The following is a 23,828-nucleotide window of genomic DNA, read 5'->3' as shown; positions in this document are numbered from 1 at the left end:
GGCAACACATATGTCACCTGTATTGAAGTCCTGAAGTCACTGACCAATGTGTTGAGCAGAGACATGGAGGATTGGGGAGTTGATAATATAAAAGATCAATTCAGCACACAAAAATAACATATTCAGAATCGTTCTTACTGCTGTTGTGACCAGAGAGCTATCACCAGTGACAATGTAAGACCCAGAGCCTATAAGATTAGGTTACCAACTCCTGATCAAAGGAAGATGGCACAGACACAAGGCCTGGCTCCCTTTGTAAGTACTTGAAATTGGAAACTTCCTGGATGTAGTCTCACAGTAGAACTTCAACTCCAGTGTCTACTAAAAGTTACAAATGATCCTATAGAATAACATACATACAAGGTTAGTAGTGCCATCAGTACTGGCAAAAGTTAGGAAACCATCTAAATGACCTAATTCAGGGTGAGCCAAATTATGGAAGGCCCATACAATAGAACACAATGTAACCACTGCTTAAAATGATAACACTCTATATGAAATGAGTTAGAATAACTGCAAATGAGAAAACCAAGTTATCGAATAATAGAGTACATCACCATGGAGGGGTGATGGAGGGGCAGCAGGAGAGGAAAGACAGAACAGGAATATATAATCCAACCATATTTTCTTACATATCCATGAAATATCTCTATACATAAGAAACTGAAACTTTGACTTCTTATAGAAAGGGCACTAGTGGGCCTGGCGCCATGGCTCACTTGTTTAATCTTCCGCCTGCGGCACTAGCATCCCATATGGGCATTGGGTTCTAGTCCTGGTTGCCCCTCTTCCAGTCCAGCTCTCTGCTGTGGCCCACAAGGGCAGTGGAGGATGGCCCAAGTGCTTGGGCCCCTGCACCCGCATGGGAGACCAGGAGGAAGCACCTGGCTCCTGGCTTCGGATTGGCGCAGCACACCGGCCGTAGTGGTCATTTGGGGGGTAAACCAATGGAAGGAAGACCTTTCTCTCTCTCTCTCTCTCTCTCTCTCTCTCTGCCTTGCGGAGCCAGCACACCGGGTTCTAGTCCCGGTCGGGGCACCAGATTCTGTCCCTGTTGCCCCTCTTCCAGGCCAGCTCTCTGCTGTGGCCAGGGAGTGCAGTGGGGGATGGCCCATGGGAGACCAGGATAAGCACCTGGCTCCTGCCATCGGATCAGCGCGGTGTGCCAGCCATGGCGACCATTGGAGGGTGAACCAATGGCAAAAGGAAGACCTTTCTCTGTCTCTCTCACTGTCCACTCTGTCAAAAAAAAAAAAAAAAAAAAAAAAAAAAAAAAAAAAAAAAAAAAAAAAAAGAAAAGAAAGAAAGGAAAGAAAGGGCACTGGTAATGTACATACCTATGAATTTTGCAAAAAAACATTTTGCATTTACCTAGTTGACAGGCAAGGAGATAGAGAGGTCAGATTTTCTAGTTCATTCCCCCAAGGGCCTGCAACAGCCTAGGACAGGCCAGGCTGAAGCCAGGAGCCAGGAATTCAGTCAGATCTCCCCCACGAGTGGCAGGGATGCAATTACTTGGGCCATTACCTTCTGCCTTGCAGGATCTGCATTAGCAGCAAAGTGGAATCTGCAGCCAAAGTTGGGCATTCAACTCAGATCCTTCTAAGTGGAACACTGGCGTTTAAAAGGCTAGACTAAATGCCCACCTTTCCTTATGAATTTCTGAACCAAACAAATGTAATTCCTACTCAAAACAAATAGGAATAGGCATTTGGCATAGCAGTTAAGATGCTACAGGGAATGCCCAAATCCCACATCAAAGTGCCTGGGTTCAAGTCCCAGCTCTTTTACCAATTTCAGTTTCCTGCACCACCCTAAAGGTACCAGGTGTTGGCTCAAGCACTTGGGCCCCTGCCACCCACATGGTGAGGGTCCCAGATTGAGTTGCTTGGTTCCTGGCTTCTGCCTGGTCTAATCCAAGCTGTTAAGAGAATCTAGGGAGTGAACTAGTGAATGGGAGCTCTCCTGTCTGCCTGCTTCTCTCTCTACCTTTCAACTAAATAAAATAAGTGAAAGTTGTAAAATAAGTTTTAAAAATAATAAGCAGGCCAGTGCCGCAGCTCACTAGGCTAATCCTCCACCTAGCGGCACCGGCACACCGGGTTCTAGTCCCGGTCGGGGCGCCAGATTCTTTCCCGGTTGCCCCTCTTCCAGGCCAGCTCTCTGCTGTGGCCAGGGAGTGCAGTGGAGGATGGCCCAAGTGCTTGGGCCCTGCACCCCATGGGAGATCAGGAGAAGCACCTAGCTCCTGCCATCGGATCAGCGCGGTGTGCCGGCCGCAGCGCACCAGCCGTGGCGGCCATTGGAGGGTGAACCAACAGCAAAAGGAAGACCTTTCTCTCTGTCTCTCTCTCTCGCTATCCACTCTGCCTGTCAAATAATAATAATAAGAAGAAGAAGAAGAATAATAAGAAGAAGAAGCCGGCGCCGTGGCTCAATAGGCTAATCCTCCACCTTGCGGCGCCGGCACACCGGGTTCTAGTCCCGGTCGGGGCGCCGGATTCTGTCCCGGTTGCCCCTCTTCCAGGCCAGCTCTCTGCTATGGCCAGGGAGTGCAGTGGAGGATGGCCCAGGTGCTTGGGCCCTGCACCCCACGGGAGACCAGGAAAAGCACCTGGCTCCTGGCTCCTGCCAGGATCAGCGCGGTGCGCCGGCTGCAGCGGCGGCCATTGGAGGGTGAACCAGCGGCAAAAGGAAGACCTTTCTCTCTCTGTCTCTCTCTCTCACTGTCCACTCTGCCTATAAAAAAAAAAATAATAATAATAATAAGAAGAAGAAGAAGAAGAAGAAGAAGAAGCAGGGACCAGTATTGTGGGGTAGCAGGTAAATCCATCACCTATAACAACAGCATCTCATGCAAACACTGGTTCAAGACCTAGCTGTTCCACATCTGATCCAGCTCTCTGCTAACATGCCTGAGAAAGCAGAGGAAGATGACCCAAGTCCTTGGGCCCCTGCACCCAGACAGGAGACTCTGAAGAAGCTCTGGGCTCCTGGCTTTGGCCTGGCCCAAACTCCAGCCATTGTGGCCATTTGGGGCGTGAACCAGCAGATGGAAGATCTCTGTCTCTCCCCTCAACCCTGCCTCTCCCTGTAACTCTGCTTTTTGAATAAATAAAAGACCAATGGAACAGAATAGAAACACCAGAAAGCAACCCATGCATCTACAACTGATAAAGGATTAATAACCAGAACATTTAAAGAGATCAAGAAATTCAACAACAAAAAACCCAGTTAAGAAACAGACAAAGGATTTAAACAGACATTTTTCAAAAGATGAAATCCAAATGGCCAACAGACATATGAGAAAATGCTCAGGATCACTAGCCATCAGGGAAATGCAAATCAAAACCACAATGAGGTTTCACCTCACCCCAGTTAGAATGGCTTTCATACAGTAATCAACAAACAACAAATGCTGGTGAGGATGTGGGGATAAAAGTACCCTAATTCACTGTTGGTGGGAACGTAAACTGATACAGCCACTGTGGAAGACAGTATGGAGATACCTTGAATCTGAATATAGACCTACCATAAGACCCAGCCATCCCACTCCTGGGAATTTACCCAAGGGAAATGAAATCAGCATATGAGAGTTATCTGTACCCCCATGTTTACTGCAGCTCAATTCCCAATAGCTAAGATATGAAATCAACCCAAATGCCCATCAACTGAAGCCTGGATAAAGAAATTATGGGACATGTACACCATGGAATACTACACATAGGTGAAAAAAAATGAAATTCTGTCATTTGCAACAAAATGGATGAAACTGGAAAACATCCTACTTAGTGAAATAAGCCAGTCCCAAAAGCACAAATACCATGTGTTCTTCCTGATATGTGATAACGAATAGAGCACCTAAAAGGTAACCTATGGAAGTGAAATTAACACACAGAGATACAATGACTTTGAATAGCCCTTGTCTCGACTATTGAGGAACAGTTTTTTTTTTTTTCATACAATTTGTTGAGCTCTTTACTTAGTATAGAGTTAATTGTATGTGTATAAAATTAATTGAAAATAGCTTTAGCAAAAAATAAGAATGGGAATAGGAAAGGGAGGAGGAAGAGGAGTGGGAGGTGGGTACGGTGGGAAGAATCACTTTATTCCTAAAGTTGTATTTATGAAATGCATGAAGTTTGTATTCCTTAAATAAAAGATTTCTAAGGAAAAAATAGTTCTAAAAATTAATTAAAACATAGAAATAAAATTAATATCTTCAAGGGCAATAACATTTTAAAAAATTAGATTATAAAAAATTACTTAAGCCCTTCCTAATTTAGGAGGCATGGAGAGAGAGTTCTTTATAATTTTCTTGTACTATTTCTGAACTTCTTTCCAATATAGAAGATTAATTTAAAAGAAAAAAAAAAAAAGAGGGGCTGGTGTTGTCATTCCATATCAGCATGCTTGAGAAAACAGCGGAGGATGGCCCCTGTGCTTGGATCCCTGCCAGCCACGTGGGAGATAGGGATGGAGTGCTGGCTCCTGGCTGAGCCTGGCCCAGCCCTAGCTGTTGTGGACATCTGAGGAGTGAACCAGCAGATAGAAGATCTCTCTCTCTCTCTGTCACTCTGCCTTTCAAATAAATAAAAATAAGCAAATCTTAACAAAAACAAGAGCCTCTTGCTGTAGAGCGATGAGTTGGGAGAGTCCAACCAGAGACTGTCGCAGAAGGGGACGTGTCCAGGATATCTCGCTTGCCTGAGAGGTACATTTAGACTAGTCTGAGAGTGAGTGCAGAGAGGAAATCCCGTCCTCGCTGCTATCATGAAGCGGGCTTTCAGCATTGGCAATGCCGTTCCCCACTGTGCCATCGGAACCACACGCGACCTTCTCTCACTGAGAAATGCCAACTCCTTGCACTGGATAAATACATGGGAAAGAATTTAAATGTTAAAGGTCACGCTTTGCTTTCTCCAAGCATTTAGGAAAAGAGTTAAATGCACTCAAACCTTAAATCTTAGGAAAACTCCCTGGGCCAACGCTTGGGAAGAAGAGTAGGCTCTTGAGGACGCCCAGCAAACAAGGTATTTCCTCAACTGAGGCCCCAGAAGCAGCTTGTGCAGCAAGGCAGTATGTAACAAAGGGGTGCTCTGGAGAGACAGAGGCACATGGAGTAGCAGGAAGCCAACATATGTATGCTTCAGTCCTGATCTACCTCTACCTGAGGCCACGACCTTAATTTTTTTTTTTTTTTTTTTTGGACAGGCAGAGTGGACAGTGAGAGAGAGACAGAGAGAAAGGTCTTCCTTTGCTGTTGGTTCACCCTCCAACGGCTGCCGCGGCCGGCGCACCACGCTGATCCGATGGCAGGAGCCAGGTACTTACCCTGGTCTCCCATGGGGTGCAGGGCCCAAGCACTTGGGCCATCCTCCACTGCACTCCCTGGCCACAGCAGAGAGCTGGCCTGGAAGAGGGGCAACCGGGACAGAATCCGGCGCCCCGACTGGGACTAGAACCCGGTGTGCTGGCGCCGCAAGGCGGAGGATTAGCCTAGTGAGCCACGGCGCCGGCCTACGACCTTATTTTTGTAAGCCTCAGTTAGCCCCCACTGAAAAAATGGAATTCTAAGAGCTACCTTATCTAACTTCCTGGGCTGTTGTGATGAGCAAAAGCTAACAAGGATACAATTTAATTTTCAGAACCATAAGGCTCTGGAGACCAATGTGAAGCTAATATGTATACACAGAACAAAATGTCTTTTAAAAAGGATTGTGACATTTTATTTTTAAAGACATTTATTTATTTATTTATTTGAAAGGCAGAATTACAGAAAGAGAGATGGAGAGACAGAGAGAGAGAGAATCTTCCATCTGCTGGTTCATGCTCCAAAATGGCCGCAACAGCTGGAGCTGGGCCAGGCTGAAGCCAGGAGCTTCTTCTGGGTCTCCAACATGGGTGCAGGGGCCCAAGCACTTGGGCCATCCTCCATTACTTTTCCAGGTACATTGGCAGGGAACTGGATCAGAAGTGGAGCAAACCGGTTCCCACATGGGATGCTGGAGCTGCAGGCAGCAGCTTAACCCACTAGGCCATGGTGCCAGCCCCAACTGTGATATTTTCAACCAGAGAAGCATATGTCATCTTCAGGATCACACCAATCAGAACTTTCTAGCTCTGCCCCCTCTTCTTCTGGGTGACCTAGAGCAAGTCTACCAGCCTCTTTGAGCTTCAGTTTCCTCATTGCAAGACAGGGCTAATGCTACCTACTTATCAAAAGGCTGTGAGAATTCAGCGATGCAACCTCCATAGAGGGCCGGGCACACAAAGAACTCAGGGATGAGTTCACTTTCCTTTATCTTGGGTCATGCGTGGATCATGGTCCTAACCAAGAGACACTTCATCAATCTGCTCATTCATGAAATTCTGTACCACCTGCTCCATTTTTATGTAAATGTAAACCATTTCTTAAAGTGAAATCTGTTAATTAAAATAATGTTTACTGAGGGGACAGTGTCCTGGTTAAGAAGAGGGATTCTAAGGGCAGGTGCTTGGCACAGTGGTTCAAACACCTCTTGGGATATCTGTATCCCATATCAGACTGCCTGGGTTCATGTCCAGACTCAGTTCCTGAATTCCAGCTTCCTGCCAGTGTGTACCCTGGGAGGTAGCAGGTGATGACTCCAGTAACTGGGGGCCTGCCCCTATGTGGGAGACATAGATTGAATTTCTGTGTCATGGTTTTGGCCTGATCTAGTCCTAGCTAATGTGGGCATTTGAGGAGTGAACCAGTGCATGGCAAATTGCTGTCATCTCTCTTTCTCTCTGCCTTTCAAGAAAAGAAAAGAAAAATAAAAGCAGAAGAGGGACTCTGGAGATAGACTGCGTAGGTCTGAAGTGCCTTCCTGCCGCTTCCTAGCTGGGTGACCCAGGGAATGCATGGAGTTGCTCTGTACTTTAGTTCCCTCATCCAGAAGCGTTCTGTAAAATTCTGCTACTAATGAGTATAATAATTATTATTAGATATTGTACTTAATGAGAACACAATGATGAACAAGGCAGGCTTTAAAATTTTATTTCTTTATTCCTCTCTGAAAAGCAGAGAGAGAGAGAGAGAGAGAGAGAGAGAATCTTTCATCCACTGGTTGACTCCCCAAATGCCTGTGATAGCTGGGCTAGGCCAGCCTAAGGCTCTGTGGGTGGCAGCAACCCAAGTATTTTTTTTTAAGGGAAAGGATTTATTGGGGGAAACCCAAGAGACCAGAGGGAAGAGGCGAAGAAGGAAAAAGAGGGAGATGGAGGGCCGGCGCCGCGGCTCACTAGGCTAATCCTCCGCCTAGCGGCACCGGCACACCGGGTTCTAGTCCCGGTCGGGGCACCGGATTCTGTCCCGGTTGCCCCTCTTCCAGGCCAGCTCTCTGCTGTGGCCAGGGAGTGCAGTGGAGGATGGCCCAGGTGCTTGGGCCCTGCACCCCATGGGAGACCAGGAAAAGCACCTGGCTCCTGGCTCCTGCCATCGGATCAGCGCGGTGCGCTGGCTGCAGCGCGCTGGCCGCGGCAGCCATTGGAGGGTGAACCAACGGCAAAAGGAAGACCTTTCTCTCTGTCTCTCTCTCACTGTCCACTCTGCCTGTCAAAAAAAAAAAAAAAAAAAAAAAAAAAAAAAAAAAAGGGAGATGGAGAGCATAAGAGAGATCAAGAGAGAGAACGAGAGAGAGACAGAGAGAGGGAGAGAGATCAGGAGACAGAAAGAGAGCCACATGTTCAGGAACATGTCCTCTTAAAACTGCCGGGAGGCAGGCAGGGAAGTAGGAGCAGAGAATCCCATTAGGGTGGCAGTAGAGCTGACACTGGTGGTTGGGCCATGGGGTCACCTGGCTTCCAGCAATGGCTGCAGGGGCTAGAGCCTAGGATGATGTCAGGGTGTAGATCGTGCCATAGATAAGACTGAGCCATTTTACTAACAATCCTCCCTTTTGTTTTTTATAAAGCAGGAGTTGTATGGGATTATATTAGCCCAAAAAGTCCAGGAGGGTAGAAGGACAATGATCTGTCTTTAGGGCTACTTCCTGCTGACAAGGGGCAACGAGATACTCTCTGCTGGCATGGGGCAATGTCTCAAGCCGCTGTCTCCTGGGTGGGGAGCCAAGTCTATCCTTGTAGCAGCATTTGGTTGACCGCCTGGCTGGTAAAGGCCTGGGACCCACGTATTTCAGCCCTCCTCACCTGCTGCCTCCCAGGGGGTATATTTTACATTAGCAAAAAGCTGGAATTGGGAGCAGAGTAGAGACTTAAACCCAGGCACTCTGATATGGGAAACGGATGTACAAAGTGGCATCTTAACTGCTGCCCTAAACATCTGCCCCCAACAAGGCGGTTTTGATCCCTGCCCTCATGAAGCTCAAGTAAGAGGCTCTGAAATCGCCTACCATTTACCTTACATGTAGAGAAACTAGGAACCAAAGAGGTAAAGTGACCCCAGCAAGGCCACCAAATAGGTAATGAGAGGGCATGCAAGAAGACCAGCCGGAACCAATGAGAAAATTTCACATGACAAGCCACTGTTTCTCCTTGCCCTGTGTAGTGCAATCAGCACCAGCAGATTCAAATCTGGAAACTTAAGAGCCCTGGAAGTATCACAGTGGATTCCAGAAGTCAGTTGGGATTGGCTCAGTAATTCTGCACATTCCTGGCCTCCACCCTCTTTCTACATCCCATTCCTCAGGATGTTGCTGTTGCCTGGCCTACACACATGTGGATCTTGCTGCAAATTCCAAACTTAAAGAGTTTACGGTGGAGGCCATGTGGAAATGCCATACCTCTCACACCACTTGCATCTTCCCTTGTACGTAAGAATCTTACACAAGAACAAGAGCTGGGTCAGTCAGAGATCTCCTGGACAGGGGCAGAACTGGGTTCAGTGGGGCCTGAATTGTAAGCAATACTGGGGCCTCTCTTTAGAAAAGAGATACATAATTAGGAATTTAAAATGAAGTATAAGGCCTTGGAAGAGATGCACGCCACTGAAGGGCCCTGCAGCTTAAGCACGATTAGCTTCTTGGTTAACCCAAGTCTGTTCTCATAGTTGCCTGATTTCCTTCCTTCCTCCCTCCCATCCAACCAACTTGCACCTACCCATCAACTACCATCTACTGTGCACCAGGCAGTAACTTCTTAAGTTTACATCCTGATTTAAAAATTGTGCTGCACTCTAATCTGTGGGTTTTACCCAACTTGTGATAAACACACATCTTTTCTTGATATTAAGCGATGGAAGGATGGATGACCAATCTGTGGCTGCTGCCGGTTACCATGTAGCCAGAGGCTCCAGTTTTCTCTTCACACTTGTAAACACACCCAGAAGCAGGCTTTCCTATGATGGGCATACTGAACAAATGAGATAATCCTCTCAGATGGCAGGTGTGTGCATGTGTATGTGTGTGTGTGTGAGAGAGAGACTTAACCATCCAGAGAAAATATTATATAGCCATGCATAATTATATATAATTAGTATTATATACACATCAACTGATTTTATATTCATGATATCTGCTGTAATGGTTATATGGTTTTATTAAAGTCCCCATATTACAAATGGGTGTTTAATCTAACAGGTTAAAACACCTATATCCCATCCTAGAGCACCTGGGTTCAAGTCCTGGCTCTGCTTTTGATTCCATATTTTCTCCTACTATGGACCCAAGGAGGCAGCAGATGACAGCTCAAGTAGTTGGGTCCCTGCAACCCATGTGGGAGATCCAGACTAAGTTTCCAGTTCCTGGCTATAGCCTGGCCCAGCCTCTGTCATTGCAAGCACTTGAGGAATAAACCAGTGAGTGGCAGCTCTCTCCCTGCCCCTCCCCCACACCTTAAGCAATAATACATGCCCATATTACACATTGGACACTGAGGCCCGGCTTTGAAGAATGACTAAATTTTGAGTCCCATTCAAAAGGAACTGGAATCTTGGGTTGTTATTGCTTCTTACAGGTTTGATGCCCAAGGATAAGGTTTAAAGTTGGACTCCGAACATTTCCCTGTTAATTCCCTTACCCACAGCCCCTCCGTCATCGCATTCAGAGTACAAACACAGCATAGACAACAACAGCACAAAGGGCCCATAGACAAAATAACTCAAGGCCATTTTGTGGGTAATTTGGGGAAGGGAACTTGCTCTTTGTTGGAAGAAAGTTTTCACATTTTCCCGATGAGTCATCTGGGCTGATCCCTCTATTTGCATAGCTTCTCACCTTTCCCCTTCCCGTGGGCGGCTATGTCACCCAGCAACTGCATCCCCAGCGGGGCTGGGTGGGGGTAGGGGGTCGAGGGCTGCACTGCCACACCGCAGACTGCCCACAGCCTCCTAACTTTCCACTTCCAGGCCTCTCCTGGGGTTTACGGAGTGGTAGCACCCCCTCCTGCTGCCCTGGTCGACAGCCCCAGGCTGCCAGGGCACCAAGCCCGCTGGCCTGGCGGGCCCTCTCACAGGACAATTCGGATCTGCTGTAATGGAGAGTTCAGAATGTAGGTCAAGGTGCTCTCGGAAGGGCCCAGGGTAGGATCACCTGACTCGGAGGTGTGTGACTCAGCGGGAAGGGAAAGGAAGAGAAAGGGCGGAGCCGGAATCTCCTGGCCTGCGGGGCCTGGAGGAGGAGGTCAGGTGGCCTCGGTCTGGCTGGTTGTCAGGGGAGGAGGAAGAAGCCGGAGCCCGAAGGAAGGGTAGCGTGACCTCTGGTGACCTCTTGGAGGCGGTATCCAGATCCACCCCCCTCCCCAAGCAGGCGGTCACCCTGGGTGGAGCCGAAACCACGCCCCTCTGAAACCGCGTCTGTGGCAGCGAACGCCTTATTAGCGGCCTCCCCGCGAAAGAGGCACTAAACACGAACAGACCGCTCATCCCTCCAGCCTCCCACCACGCAAGCGTCCCGAAAGGAATCGAAGCCCCCGGCAACATCCTGCCAGGGCAGCCATCCCTGGCAGAGGCCATGCGACTGTTTCCTCCCGATTAATTCCGAATATGAAGATTACTAACCCATTTTATTTCGGGCGTCCTCACGGCAGGGGCCTCCTTTCAAAGGTGTGGCAGTGGCTGCTGCTTGCCGGGTGCTGCTGCTGCTGCTGCAGCTCTCTCTCTCTCTGAGCCTCACTTCCTCTGGCTCCAGCTGCAGGTTCCTCCAAGCCAAGCAGGGAGCTTCCTCACTCCCGGGGCTCTGGGCCCAGGCCCTGTCAGCCGGCCACCCTCACCTCCCACCCGCAGCTGCTCACCACCCTCTTGTGGGTAGCGCTTCTGGGACTCCCTAGTTCCATGAGTCAGAGCCAGGCTGGAGACAGACAGCAGGCTTCCTTTATTAAATCAGCCTCCTGCCCTGCACACCACAGAGGGAAGCTGTAATTACTCGTTCGGCCGGCTCTGAGAACTGAGCCACAGAGACTCGCCTGGGAGGGCTGCTTCCTGGTTTCTGCGTTTATCTAGTGCACCTCGGTTTGGAAATAATAAGACTAACAGCCACGGGTTAAGGACCTGTTACGTAAATGTCAGATGTTTTGCAGATGGAATGGGGGGCATTGGGCCTGGACACCCGAAGAGATTGCTAGAAAAATCTGCTGTGTTCAAGCTGCCAAGAGTTTCTTGTTCTGTTTTGTTTTGAATGCCTCCCGCCTGTTGCCAGAGTCAACACTTGAGGCAGGCTACTCCTTGTTGATGCTGTTGGTTTATAAGAGATAAAGGAAAAGGCAATAAAACATTGTTTGGGGCCTTTGGGTCAGGACTGTTTTATCCTTTAAGCACCACAGACACAAAAGCTCAGGTCTCCCAGCTTTTCAACCAATCTACAGAGATGTCTGAAACCTGAAAACATAGCTGGCTCCAATATACAAAATAAAACCACAAAAGCAAAATAATATTGGCAAACCTCACTAACCGTCCAAGTTAGTATTCAACGGCTCATTCACTCATTCCTGCCAGCCTATGTTCATTCATTCATTCAACAAATGTTTGTTGAGCTGCTTCTTTGTGCTAGGAACAAATACAGGCATCAGGGATGTGTAAGAGCTCAACCAGTGAAAGAAAACCAAGACAAAGATCTCTTCCTTTTGGGGTCACTGATAGACACAATAATAAGTAAATTATATGGTATATTAGAGATAATCATTGTGATTAATATGGAAAAAACCAGAACAGGGTAAGGGAATTGTTGCTAAGGAGGAATTCATACACATCTCATGACATTTAAGAATAATTTGTAGCTTAGAGCTTTCTCACTGTGACAGTTCTCAAGTTTGCAAGATGATCCCTATGAAATTATAACCAATCATAAATGAAATGAGTTGAGGCCATGTTATGGTGCAGCAGGTAAAGTCACTGCCTGCAATGTCAACATCTCCTGTGGGCGCCGGTTCAGGTCTTGGCTGCTCCACTTCCGATCCAGCTCCCTGCTAATGGCCTGGGAAAGCAACAGAAGATGGCCCAAGTGCTTAGGACCCTGCTACCCATGTGGGAGACCTGGATGAAGTTCCTGGCTAAGCCCTGGCCCTAGGGGCCATGTGCAGCATGAAGCAGTGCTTGGAAGATCTGTAACTCTGACTTTCAAATAAATAAATAATTTTTTTAAAAAGAATTTGTTGGATACCTGTGAGAGAATGATTAAGGAGTTAGGTTCAGATGCTGGAGTTTAGATCTTGGTTCTATCATTTACTACTGTGTGATTCTGGGAAAGAAACTTAGTTTCAGTTCCCCATCTGCAAAGTAGGGGTGAGTGGGACCTACATTATAGGGTTTCTGGATGATTAAATGAAATAATAAGAGTAAAGGTGTTAGTTAACATAGCACCTGGCACTTAGCACTCAATAAATGTTATCTATAATTATCATTGCATTGTTGATCTTAAGATGATGATGATAATAACAGGCTAGGTATTGGGGACCCATAGCTGAATAAGATAGTGAAATGGTCCCAACTAGGAGAGGCATTGCAAGCATAAAATCCTTCATTAAGTCCTCACACCCCACCTTGTAGGGTTGTCCCTCGCTGCTCCACCAATCATTATAAAACTGATAAATATGAAGACACCACTGTGATATATCATTCAATAGCCTTCCAGTTGGAAAAAACTAAGAAGTCTGATAAGACCAACTGTTCGAGAGAATACAGACCAACAAGAGGTTCCTGCTGCTGGGGTAGTAAGTTGGCAAACTAACATTGTTTTCCAGAAGACACATGTAAGAATGTTCAGCCCAGGATGTTCAAAGTGGTGGAAAGCTGAACACAACCCAAACGTCCACTGGCAGGAGAATAAATAAGTATACATGGAATGTAAGAGATCTACAATAAAGTGCTAAAAAATAACAGACCACAGCTATGTGCTACAGTATGGATAGAATTGTATGAGAAAAAAGTACATTTCAGAAGGCTACATACTGCAGGCTAATCTTTCAAGAAAGCAAAAAGTAGGGCCAGCGCTGTGACACAGTGGTTTAAGCCGTTGCCTGCAGTGACAGCATCTCATATGGGCACCAGCTGGTGTCTCAGCTGCTCCACTTCTGATCCAGCTCCCTGCTAAATGCATCTGGGAAAGCAGTAGAAGATGGCCCACATGCTTGGGCCCCTGCACCCGTATGAGAGACCAGAATGAAACTCCTGGCTCCTGGCTTCAGCCTGGCCCAGCCCTGCAACTCTTTCAAATAAATAATCTTTAAAAAAATAAAATGAAAGAAAGCAAAAAGCAACACATCTAAGCAATCTGCGTTTTAGAAAAATATTCAAAATGAAATTATTTGTTAGAAAAGCCAAGAAATGGTAAATATAAGATTCAGGATGAGGTGGAAGAGGCAAGGTGATGGAAGGGGAAGACCACAAAGAAAGAATTTGAGGAGAGTTCATTGTATCATAAGCAAAGAAATAAACACTTGGATTCAGTACAAAAAAACAAAAGCCTACACTTGGGACTGGTGTGAAGTGCACTTACGAAGAGGGTCCAGACATTGCGGAAGCACAAGGCGTGCATGTGCTTCCATGAGGACAAAGTGGAGGTGACCCTGCCCCCACATCACAAGCCACTGTGCAGGTTCCAAACTGCTCCCTGGGGTCAGAGGGCAAGGGTGAGATGTCACTGTGATGTGATCAGAAACATCCCTGGCCCTGCCATACTCAGGTCATTGGCCTTTCTGAACAGTGGCTGGCCTTCAGTGCCCTTTCTCCCTGGTCTGTGCCAGGCCTGCCCCTGCCACCAGCCCTGGGAGAGACTTTCAGTTACCATGTGTGGAATTCTCAAACAGGACCAGACCTGCCCCACCTGTGATCCTAGGTGTGTGTAGTGAACCTCACTCAGGGTGGAAGATCCAGGTACCACCCAGAGATCATGCCACTTGGCTACTGAGCCTACAATCCTTGCCATACTCTCTCCTGCTCTGTGGGGAGCCCAGGGGAAAGTACTTTTAGACAAGGGAGGTGCTCCCTGTCATGGCCAGGCCCCACAAGCCACTGGCTGGGGCAAGCATTTTCTACTTAAGTTAAGCCTCCACTTCTGATGCTGGTCCCATATAGGAGTGACGGTTCGAGTCTGAGCTGCTCTGCTTCCAAACCAGCTTCCGGCTAATGTGCCTGGGAATGCAGCAAAAGATAGCCCAAGTAGTTGGAAGCCTCTGTCACCCATGTGGGAGACTCTGGCTGTTGTAGCTATTTGGAGAGTGAACCAGTGAATGGAAGATTCTCTTTCTTTCCCTCCCCCTCTCTCTCGTGTGCTCTCTCTCTCTCTGCCTTTCAAGTAAACAAATCTTTAAAAAAAAAAAAAAAAAAGTTACCTCTAGACCCCCTGATGCTGACACCAGGCAGAAAACCACACTGTTAGTCTCACTTGATTGATGGGACTCCATGGACAGAACAAACTGGGACTCTCAGACACTCATCAGGGACAATCCCTGCTTCTCTTTTGTGCCCTGGTTGGTGGATCAGGGTTCTCAGAGCTCAGGGAATGGCTCACATGCTCCCAACAACTATAAAATCATCAGCTCCTCTCATGAGAGAGTACTAAAACTGAAGTCCGAGAGACCCCAGATCAAGTGTCACCTTTGTCAGTTTCTAGGCTGTCTCCTTTAATTTAATTCTCTAAAACCTCAGTGGGGAAAACACTCATCAGACAGAAAGATGTAGTACTTTCATACCAGAACATAAGCTCCTTGAAGACAGGAGCCTTGTATGACTCCTTCACTGCTCTGTGCCCAGGACCAAGGGCAGTCCATGGCATAGAGTGCTCATTATTGGACACCGTGAATAAATGGGCTGCATTATTACAAGTAAGAGTAAAGGTGATGGTGACAATTACTAACAGTATGTGCCAGAAATAGACCCACTGAAGCTTCACAACCACCCAATGAAGGGGGCCCTGTTATTACTGCCATTCTGTAGATGAGTTCCTGTGATTCAGAGATGTTAGAGATGTTCCCCCACACCATACGGCTATCTGAACAGGTTGTTAGCCAAGTGATATGAATGAGTGGGTTCTTATCACCTCGAAATGACCATAGACAGCCCTTGTGCCTGAGAGGCAGCCATGAGAGTTGCTGAATTTTGATATATTTTTCACTTTTAAAGATTCTAATACTTTTTATAATTCTCTTGAATGTTGAGTAAAAAAATAATTTTACTTATCTGAAAGGCAAAGAGATAGAAACAGAGAGCTTCCATCCCCTGGTTCACTCCTCAAATGCCTGTGCTGGCCAGAGGCTGGATCAAGCTAAAGCTGGGAGTCAGCAATTCATTTATTTTTTAAGATTTATTTTATTTATTTGAAAGACAGAGTTAAAGATAGGGGTAGAGACAGAGAGAGACGTCTTCCATCCACTGGTTCACTCCCCAGAGGGTTGCAACAGCTGGAGCTGAGTTGATCCGAAGCCAGGAGCCTCTTCCACGTCTCTCATGTGGGTGCAGGGGCCCAAGAACTTGGGCCATCTTCTACTGTTTTCCCAGACCATAGCAGAGAACTGGGTCGGAAGAGGAGCAGCTGAGACTAGAACCGGCGCCCATATGGGATGCCGGCGCTTCAGGCCAGGGCTTTAACCCGCAGCACCACAGTGCCAACCCACAGGAGTCAGCAATTCAAAATTCGGATTTCCCACACGGGATTCACAGGATGTGCCTGATAGGGTATAAGAGGGGTTACCCAGGGTAGACAAAGGGCTCGATAGAAAAGGAGACGAGGAGGCAACCAAGATGGACGTGGACTCTTGTTGAGAACTGGAATGGGACTTCAGGGGGCAAAAGGGTGTTTGGGCTTCCAAATCTTTGTTGTAGCCTAAGGACTCCAGAAAATCCAGGGGCGATGACAACAACTGTTTGTTTCTGGGAAGCACAGCAGCACTGAAGGGTCAGCAAAGGCAGCTTCCTTTAGTTTAGTTTTGTTTTTAAAAGAATGTATCCATTTTTTAGACACGCAGTTAAAAATATAGGAGAGTACTTCAAAAAGCTAGTGGAAAACGCATAGTCTAAAAAATCACTGCCTGGATTTAAAAAATTTTTGCACCAAAATAAGCATCTTTTAGCTACATTTTTCTACCAGTTTTTTGAAGCACCCTCATACTTAAATAAATGAGAAGCTAAATGAAGTGGGGGTGGAGAAAGGTTGAGGAAAGGTCATGGGCTGGACTTTCCGAGGCAACACAGCTTCCAAGACTGTCCAGCCAGCGCCAGGCTGCAGCTCTCCAGGGCTTGGCTGATTTACTGGAGATGAACGGCAGCCCCCAGCCTTCCCAGGGCACGGCAGCCAATGAGCCTGATCCACAGCTGGGGGGAAGTACTTGCCTTGCAGTTGGCAGCATCTCCCTGCCTCAGAGCCTTCCTCATGAGAGGATCATTATGCAGTTTGGTCACATGCCCTATGCATTTTAATGAATGAGTCAGGGGACAGACTCAATTTGAAAGAGGAATCGCAGCTCTCGGCAGGGTGAAGGGCTCTCAAGGGATGCACTTGCAGCATGGATGTTACGAGAGAAGGCAAGAAGGAAGCGCCTTCCATTTAGGAGAAAGGACGGTCTGAAAAGGAAAAAAAAAAAAAGGATGGAAGGAGGGAGTGAGGAAGGGAGAAAAGATGGGAGGAAGGGAAGAAGGGAGGGGAGAAGAGGGAAAGAGGAAAGAAGGGACAGGAAATGCAAGGGGCAGAAATAACTGCCTAGAGTTCCAAAAGCAGTGCATGAACACATACCGGGCACTCCCTTGCTCCTTTTCCTGTGCTCATTTACTCCCAACATTTAGCACTATCTAAGTGCCAGGCGTGGGAGTTGTAAGACAAAGGAGACAAAGCCCTTACCCAGGGGCTGGTGTTGTGTAGCGGGTTTATCTGCTGCCTGGAACACTGACATACCATGTGAGTGCCGGTACAGGTCCTGGCTGCTCCACTTCCCATCCAGCTCCCTGCTAATGTGCTCAGGAAAGCACTGGAAGACACCCCCAGTGCTTGGAATTCTAGGCTCCTACTTTCAGCCTGGTACAACTCCAGTCATTGTGGCCATTTGGGGAGTGAACCTGTAGATGGAAGATATCTCTCTCTGCCTTTCAAATAAATAAATAAATCTTAAAAAAAAAAAAAAATGTCCTTACCCAAAAGGAATTTGCATAGAACCAAATCAGTTGGTTCATTTCAGAGTAGCTAGGATAGGGGTCTGATTTGGGGGATGGGATGGGTACAAGGAGATGGTACTCTCCCCCTTCCTGTGCACACACCCACGGGAAGGCTGGAGATCCCCAGCTGATGCTCAAAGACTGGTGGTCAAAGGAGACTATTTCTCAAGCACTTCCCACTTGCCAGATGTGGGGATGCGTGAGCCACAGCTAGGATCTCACAGAGGCCTCACAATAATCCCAGGAGGCAGATCCTGTTACTGTCACATTTTTTACAGATGAGGAAACTGAAGCCGAGAGAGCAGCTTGCCCAAGGTCACTCAGGGATTTGAACTCAGGTCTGTCTGACTCCAGAGTTCTTGGCAGCTCCGTTCTATGCTGTCAGCCAACCCCTGGAAGGGGAGTGCTGGGGAAGGCCTTTCCCTTCCTAGGCTTCCTTCCAAGAACACTCTGAACCCCCAGGAGGAAGAGGCTGGTGTGAATCCAGATGCACTCAGCGCCAACCAGCCTTGGAGCGGATCTGAAACCTACTGAGTGGGGCCATGTGCGAGACCGAGAGCCCAGGGGCAGCAGGGAGAGGAAGGAAGCTTGGCCCCACCGCGGTCAGTTGGGGCGGCATGCCTGTTCCCAGCCTCCACGCCACAAAACACAGGGCAACAGATGCTCAGCAAATGGGTGTGTGGGAGTGAGACTTGGCCTCCCATGGCAGGCGGGCAGGCAGTGTCACCGAATTACTCAACAAAGCCACCTCGGCTTTGAACTTTGAGCCAGGCTCTGCTGGAACGAAGCATGGGGGCTGGGGTGGGGTGGCCCTCACCACTGTGGAAAGGACGTCTGCCATCCCCCTAGCCCCCAAAGTGGGAGAACACAGCCTGGGAACTCAGCCAAGAAACTGGAAAGTCACTGCACACCCACATTCTCAAGGAGTTTTACAGCTGGAGAGAAAGAGCGAAACACAAGCACAGCAGGGCTCTGTGGCCCTGGGCTTCGTGCCGGAGAGGAGAGCGAGGCCACCTGCCACGAACCTGGACTGCACACAAGAACAGCCAGGCTTAACCGAGCGATTGCTGTGTGCCAGGACAGTCATCCACAGGATCCCAGGGCGTCCTTCCCCTGCCTCCTTGTGACGCAGGCACTGTTATTATCCCCATTTTACTGAAAAAGGGACTGGTGGGCAGACAGATGGAAGAACTTGCCAGGTCATATGGTTTCCCCGCTTCTGCTTTCCCCAAGGAGGGATTTTCCCTAAACACGCGTTTTGTCTTGACTCTCACTGTCCATGGCAGTGGGATGACTTTTGTGACTGCAGAAGCCCCCTGGAAGGATCTGCTCAGCTCCGGCCTTTTCCTTGGCTCCTCTGGGAAGGTAAGCTTGTTCTCACACTGGCCTACAGCTTCCTCGCTAGTTTTCATAGTAATGGAGGTGGTATTTTGGCTTTCTGCTGTTCTTTTGTCTTTCTTCCTCAGTATTTCAAGATCTGGGTACCGAAGAGGGATGCTATTTTTCTGGAAGATTCTATGCAGATCTCAACCACACCCCCATTTGACCAGGGGATTCCACACTCTCTCTCCACATTCTGGCAAAGGATGCTCTTGGTCCATGAAATAGGTTCTCTTGAGAGACGTCAGCTCTGCAAGCAGCACTGCCTACCCTCCTCGCTTGTTTGTTTGTTTTTTCTTTTGGATTAGCTTTTTAATTTTTTTTTCTGGGACAAGAAAACCCAAGTTTTGTACCCAGAAGCTTGGTGTAAAGGAAATTAGTCATGAGAGGCTGCTTCTGGGGTGCCAGTGTCTTGCCTATGTACTAGCTCTTTCCCTTGCCACCTGCCAGGTTCCCAACAATGGGTCCTTGACTCACTGGATTGCTACTAGTCCTAACTGTTTACTCAAGAACACAACCGGGCCACTGACCCAAACTCCATGTCAGACCTTGCTTACGCCATACCCTGTAAATCCAACTTTCCAGCCCCCAAGGAACTGCCAGGGAATTCTGAGCCAGTCATGTCTCTGTCTGACTGCAGGCAAAGTCTGTACCACTACGCACTGTGTGACCATGGGCCCAGTCTTAACCAGCTCAGTGCTTGAATTTCCCCATCTGTGAAATAGGAAAGTAATCCCTGTACTCCTGCTTGTCTCACAAGACTATTGTGACACTCAGTGAGATCAAATATGTGGATCTGATTAGATAGGAATAAAAAATGCCTCATGAGACAGAAAAGGGGATTATCATTTTATAGGCTTCGACAATGTACCCAAAGACTTACTAAGCACTGATAGCAAGAGCTTCAGTTTTGCCAACAGTACCCACTGTCACCTTTATTTTGATAACCGACTTGTTGGTTTTCTTCTGCTGTAACAGAATACCACAAACTGGGTAATTTATAAACAATAGATGTTTACCTGGCTCATGGTTCTGGAAGCTGGGAAGTTTGAGAGCATGGTGTTGGCATCTGGCAATGGCCTCCATGCTATGTCACAGCCTGTTGGGAGGGCAAGTCAACGTATGCGAGACAGGAAGATGCAGCCAAAACTTTATTTCTGCAAGGAGCCCACTTTCTTGATGACTAACCCACCCTACAAATAGTGGCATGAATTCATTCACAAGAGCACAGGCCTCAAGAATGCATCACCCCGCCCCTTTGTTTTCAAATTAAAGTTTTTTTTTTAATGGTATCACATTTTTAAAAGTTTGTTTTTATTTGAAAGACAGAGTAACAGAGAGATATAGAGACTTAGAAATCTTTCACCAGCTGATTCACTGCCTAAATGCTCACAATAGCCAGGGCCAGGCCAGGCTGAAATTAGTGTCCAGGAACACCATCCGGGTCTCCCATGTGGGTGGTAGGAACCCAAGCACTTGAGCCATCACCTGCTGCCTCCAGGGGTGCACATCAGCAGGGAGCTCGATCAGAAGCAGTGGCAGACTCCTTCAAGGCACTCTGATAGGGAACAAGGGCATCCTAAGCAGAGGCTTCACCCACTACACTATAATGCTCATCACCTCTTCAAAGTTCCACCTCCTAATACTGTTACAATAGCAATTACATTTCCACATGACTTTTGGAGGAGACATTCAAAGCATAACATTAACCACGCCCAACCCCCCTGCAGTTCCCTTAATGAGCCACCCTTTCCGTCACCCTCCCAGTCCCTGCAGATCCAGTGATACCAGCCTATAATAAATAAATGCATCTCATTTTGTGCAGATGGAGTGAGTGTGACCCAATCAAAGTCAATCATATGACCCAGTCAAAGTCAATGAGACTTTTGTTAGGATTCTTGAGTAAGATAATCCCTCTAGACTTGAGATCTAAATGGATTAGAACTGATGCTGTCATCTTGTTGCTACATTAACCCAAGACTAAAGCTAAAAACCAAAAGCTAGACCCAAGGGCCAAGAGGCAGGCATTTGGCATAGTGGTTAAGATCCTGGCTGGGATGCCCGCATTCCATACCAGAGTACATGGATTCATGCCCCAGCTCTGCTCCTGAATCTAGCTTTCTGCCAATGTGCCCCAGAAGGCAGCAGATGATGGCCCAAGTACTTGGATCCCTGCCACCCACATGGGAGTTCCTGGCTCCTGGTTTTGGTTTGACAGAGTCCCAGCTGCTGTAGGCATTTTTCTTTCAAAGACTTATTTGAAAGGCAAAGTTAGGCAGAGAGAGAGAGAGAGAGAGAGAGAGAGAGAGAGAAAGAGAGAGAGAGAGAGAGAGAGAGAGAATCTTCCATCCACAATTCATTCCCCAAATGACCTCAAATGCCAAAGTTGGGCCATGCCAAAGCCAGGAGCTTCGTCTGGGTTTCCCACACAGGTGGCAGGAGCTCAAGTACTTGGACCCTCTGCTGCTTTCCCAGGTGCATTAGCAGGGAGCTGGCTCAGAAGTGGAGCAGAACTCATGTGAGATGCCAGCATCACAGGTAGTGGCTTTACCTCCCATGCTACGACATCAGTCCCCTCACTGTCACTTACTATCAAAAGAACCCCAGCAGACACAGCTTTCTCTCATAATAACCCTTTTGGCAACTGTGAGGTGTGTATTGTCACCCTCAGCTTATAGATGAGGAAGACATACAGAGGCACAGGGAACCCATGAGCAGTGGAGGCAGAATTTGAATCCAGTCTCTTAGGCTCTGAAGCCCGCATCCTGTCCACTGCACAAGGACTTGGAGAAAGTCTTGAGTCTCACGCCCATGGCTCACAGCATCACAGCAGCGAGCCCATGTGTTGGGAGGGGAGAGGTCTGGTTCCCCTGCTGAGGGAGGACCTCCTTCTCTAGTGTTCTCCGCTCTATGTGCCCTGTCCCTGTGAGAAACGCACCAACACGAAGAGCCCAGTCAGTCCCTATGGGGCTCCTGCCTGATATCAAAGGCTTAGAGGGCTCTAATTGGCTCAGCACCTCTTGCTCCTTGCAGGGGTCCTCCTGTAGAGCATCGTTCTTCTCTGAAGATACTGGGGCCTGACAAAATGCAAATGTGTCCCAGACCTCCCTCAGCTTACAATCTGACCTATCATCGGGCATGATGGCTCTGTAGGAAGATGAGAGTTGAGAGAGCTAAGGTCCCAGGTATAAGATGGAGACAGGAGAAGTAGCACCCTGGAAAGGGAAGAGGGACAGAAAGAAGCACTGAGGATTATGTTTCCATTGGCTGAGGGAGCAAGTCAAACATGTAAGACAATATACCTGGGACTGGCTTCAAAATAACAAAGGGATGGGGAAAGTGGGTGGAGACATAGATCAAATAAGACTGACCAGGGGTTGATCCTTGTTGAAGCTGGGTTATAGGTCCATGAGTGTTTGTCTGTCCCTTTGAGCAAATGTTTGACATTTTCCAAAGTGGCTTTTATTTCCTTATTTTTGTTTTATTTAAAAGGCAAGGAGACAGAGACAGACCCTGCATTTGCTGGTTTCCTCTCCAAATGCGCACAACAGCCAGCACCGGGCCAGGTTAAAGCCAGGAGCTAGGAATTCCATCCAGGTCTCCCATGTGGGTGGCACGTTTATTTCCTTATTTTTGTTTTATTTAAAAGGCAAGGAGACAGAGACAGACCCTGCATTTGCTGGTTTCCTCTCCAAATGCGCACAACAGCCAGCACCGGGCCAGGTTAAAGCCAGGAGCTAGGAATTCCATCCAGGTCTCCCATGTGGGTGGCACGGAACCAAATACTTGAGTCATCACTTACTACCTACCAGGTCACATATTAGGAGGAAGCTGGATGGGAAATGGAGTAGCCTAGACTCAAAGCAAACACTGATTTGGGACACGGGCATCCCAAGTAGCGACATAACTGCTCCACCAAGCATCAGCACCCGAACTAATTTTTTAAAGTATGATGAATAATTAAAAGAAATCTTTGTGTTTGTATTCTCTGAAGCAGCTTTTGCACATATTGAGCTTCCATCCTCTGGCTCACTCCCCTAATGGGGGCAATGGCTGGGGCTAGGCCAGGCTCAAGCCAGGAGCCCAGACCTTTCTTTTTTATTTTTATGGGTCTCCTACACAGGTGGCAGGGGCCCAAACATGTGGGCCATCCTCTGCTGCTTTCCCAGGGCAATTAGCAGAGAGCCTATTTGGAAGTGGAGCAGCTGGGACTCAAACTGGCACTCATATGGGATGCCAGTGTTATACCTGCTGTGATACAATGCAGGCCTTCAAGCAGCATCTTTTTTTTTTTTTTTTTTTAAGATTTAGTTATTTATTTGAAAGGCAAAGTTATAGGGAGTCAGAGAGAGAGAGAGAGAGAGAATCTTCCATCCGCTGATTTATTCCCCAGATGGCCACAATGGCTGGAGCTGTGCCGATCCGAAGCCAGGAGACAGCAGCTTCTTCTATGTCTCCATGCGGGTACAGGGGCCCAAAGACTTGGGCTGTCTTCCACTGCTTTCCCAGGCTATAGCAGAGGACTGGATCGGAAGTCGAGCAGTCAGATCTTGAACCGGTGCCCATATGGGATGCCAGCACTGCAGGCAGTGGCTTCACCCGGTATACCACAGCGCTGGCCCCAAATAAAATATTTTTTAAAAAGGATTTACTTTAATTTGAAAAGCACAGTTACAGAGAGAGAGAACGAGACAGAGAGAGATCTTCTCTCCACTGGTTCACTCCTCAATGGCCATAATGGCTGGACCAGGCCAAAGCCAAGAGTCAGGAGCTTTGTCCAGGTCCCCCATGTGGGTGCAGGGGCCCAAGCCCTGGGGCTATCTTCCATTGCTGTCCCAGGCACATCAGCAGGGAGCTGGATCGGAAGTGGAGCAGCCGAGATTAGAACAAC

At 47.8% G+C, this 23,828-nt stretch overlaps 2 protein-coding genes across 16 annotated transcripts in view; one reads left to right on the top strand and one right to left on the bottom strand.

The window, feature by feature from the left end:
* The window catches only part of CHD9 (chromodomain helicase DNA binding protein 9), a 281,829-nt gene that overhangs the window by 217,562 nt on the left and 40,439 nt on the right, over positions 1–23,828 (bottom strand). For 2 of the 15 annotated variants that reach the window (XM_089320028.1, XM_089320024.1), the window contains exon 1: positions 19,957–20,031. The exons of 9 other annotated variants lie outside the window; for them this stretch is intronic. The gene's annotated coding sequence lies outside the window, so the exon portion shown is untranslated. Of the gene's footprint in view, positions 1–10,978; positions 11,651–19,956; positions 20,032–23,828 lie in introns of those variants that run through there. 4 more of the 15 variants (XM_070063519.2, XM_051846763.3, XM_070063524.2 and 1 more) reach the window with 3 other exon arrangements.
* Positions 18,770–23,828, top strand: part of CHD9NB (CHD9 neighbor) — a 57,486-nt gene continuing 52,427 nt past the window's right edge. The window contains exon 1 of the mRNA XM_070063530.2: positions 18,770–18,922. The gene's annotated coding sequence lies outside the window, so the exon portion shown is untranslated. The remainder of the gene's footprint in view (positions 18,923–23,828) is intronic.

Source organism: Oryctolagus cuniculus, chromosome 18 (genome assembly GCF_051225735.1).
Source record: "Oryctolagus cuniculus isolate XC-2025 breed Fujian yellow rabbit chromosome 18, ASM5122573v1, whole genome shotgun sequence".
Taxonomy (NCBI): domain Eukaryota; kingdom Metazoa; phylum Chordata; class Mammalia; order Lagomorpha; family Leporidae; genus Oryctolagus; species Oryctolagus cuniculus.
The sequence above is the reverse complement of the archived record's forward strand: the minus strand, read 5'-3'. Positions and strand labels throughout refer to the sequence as shown.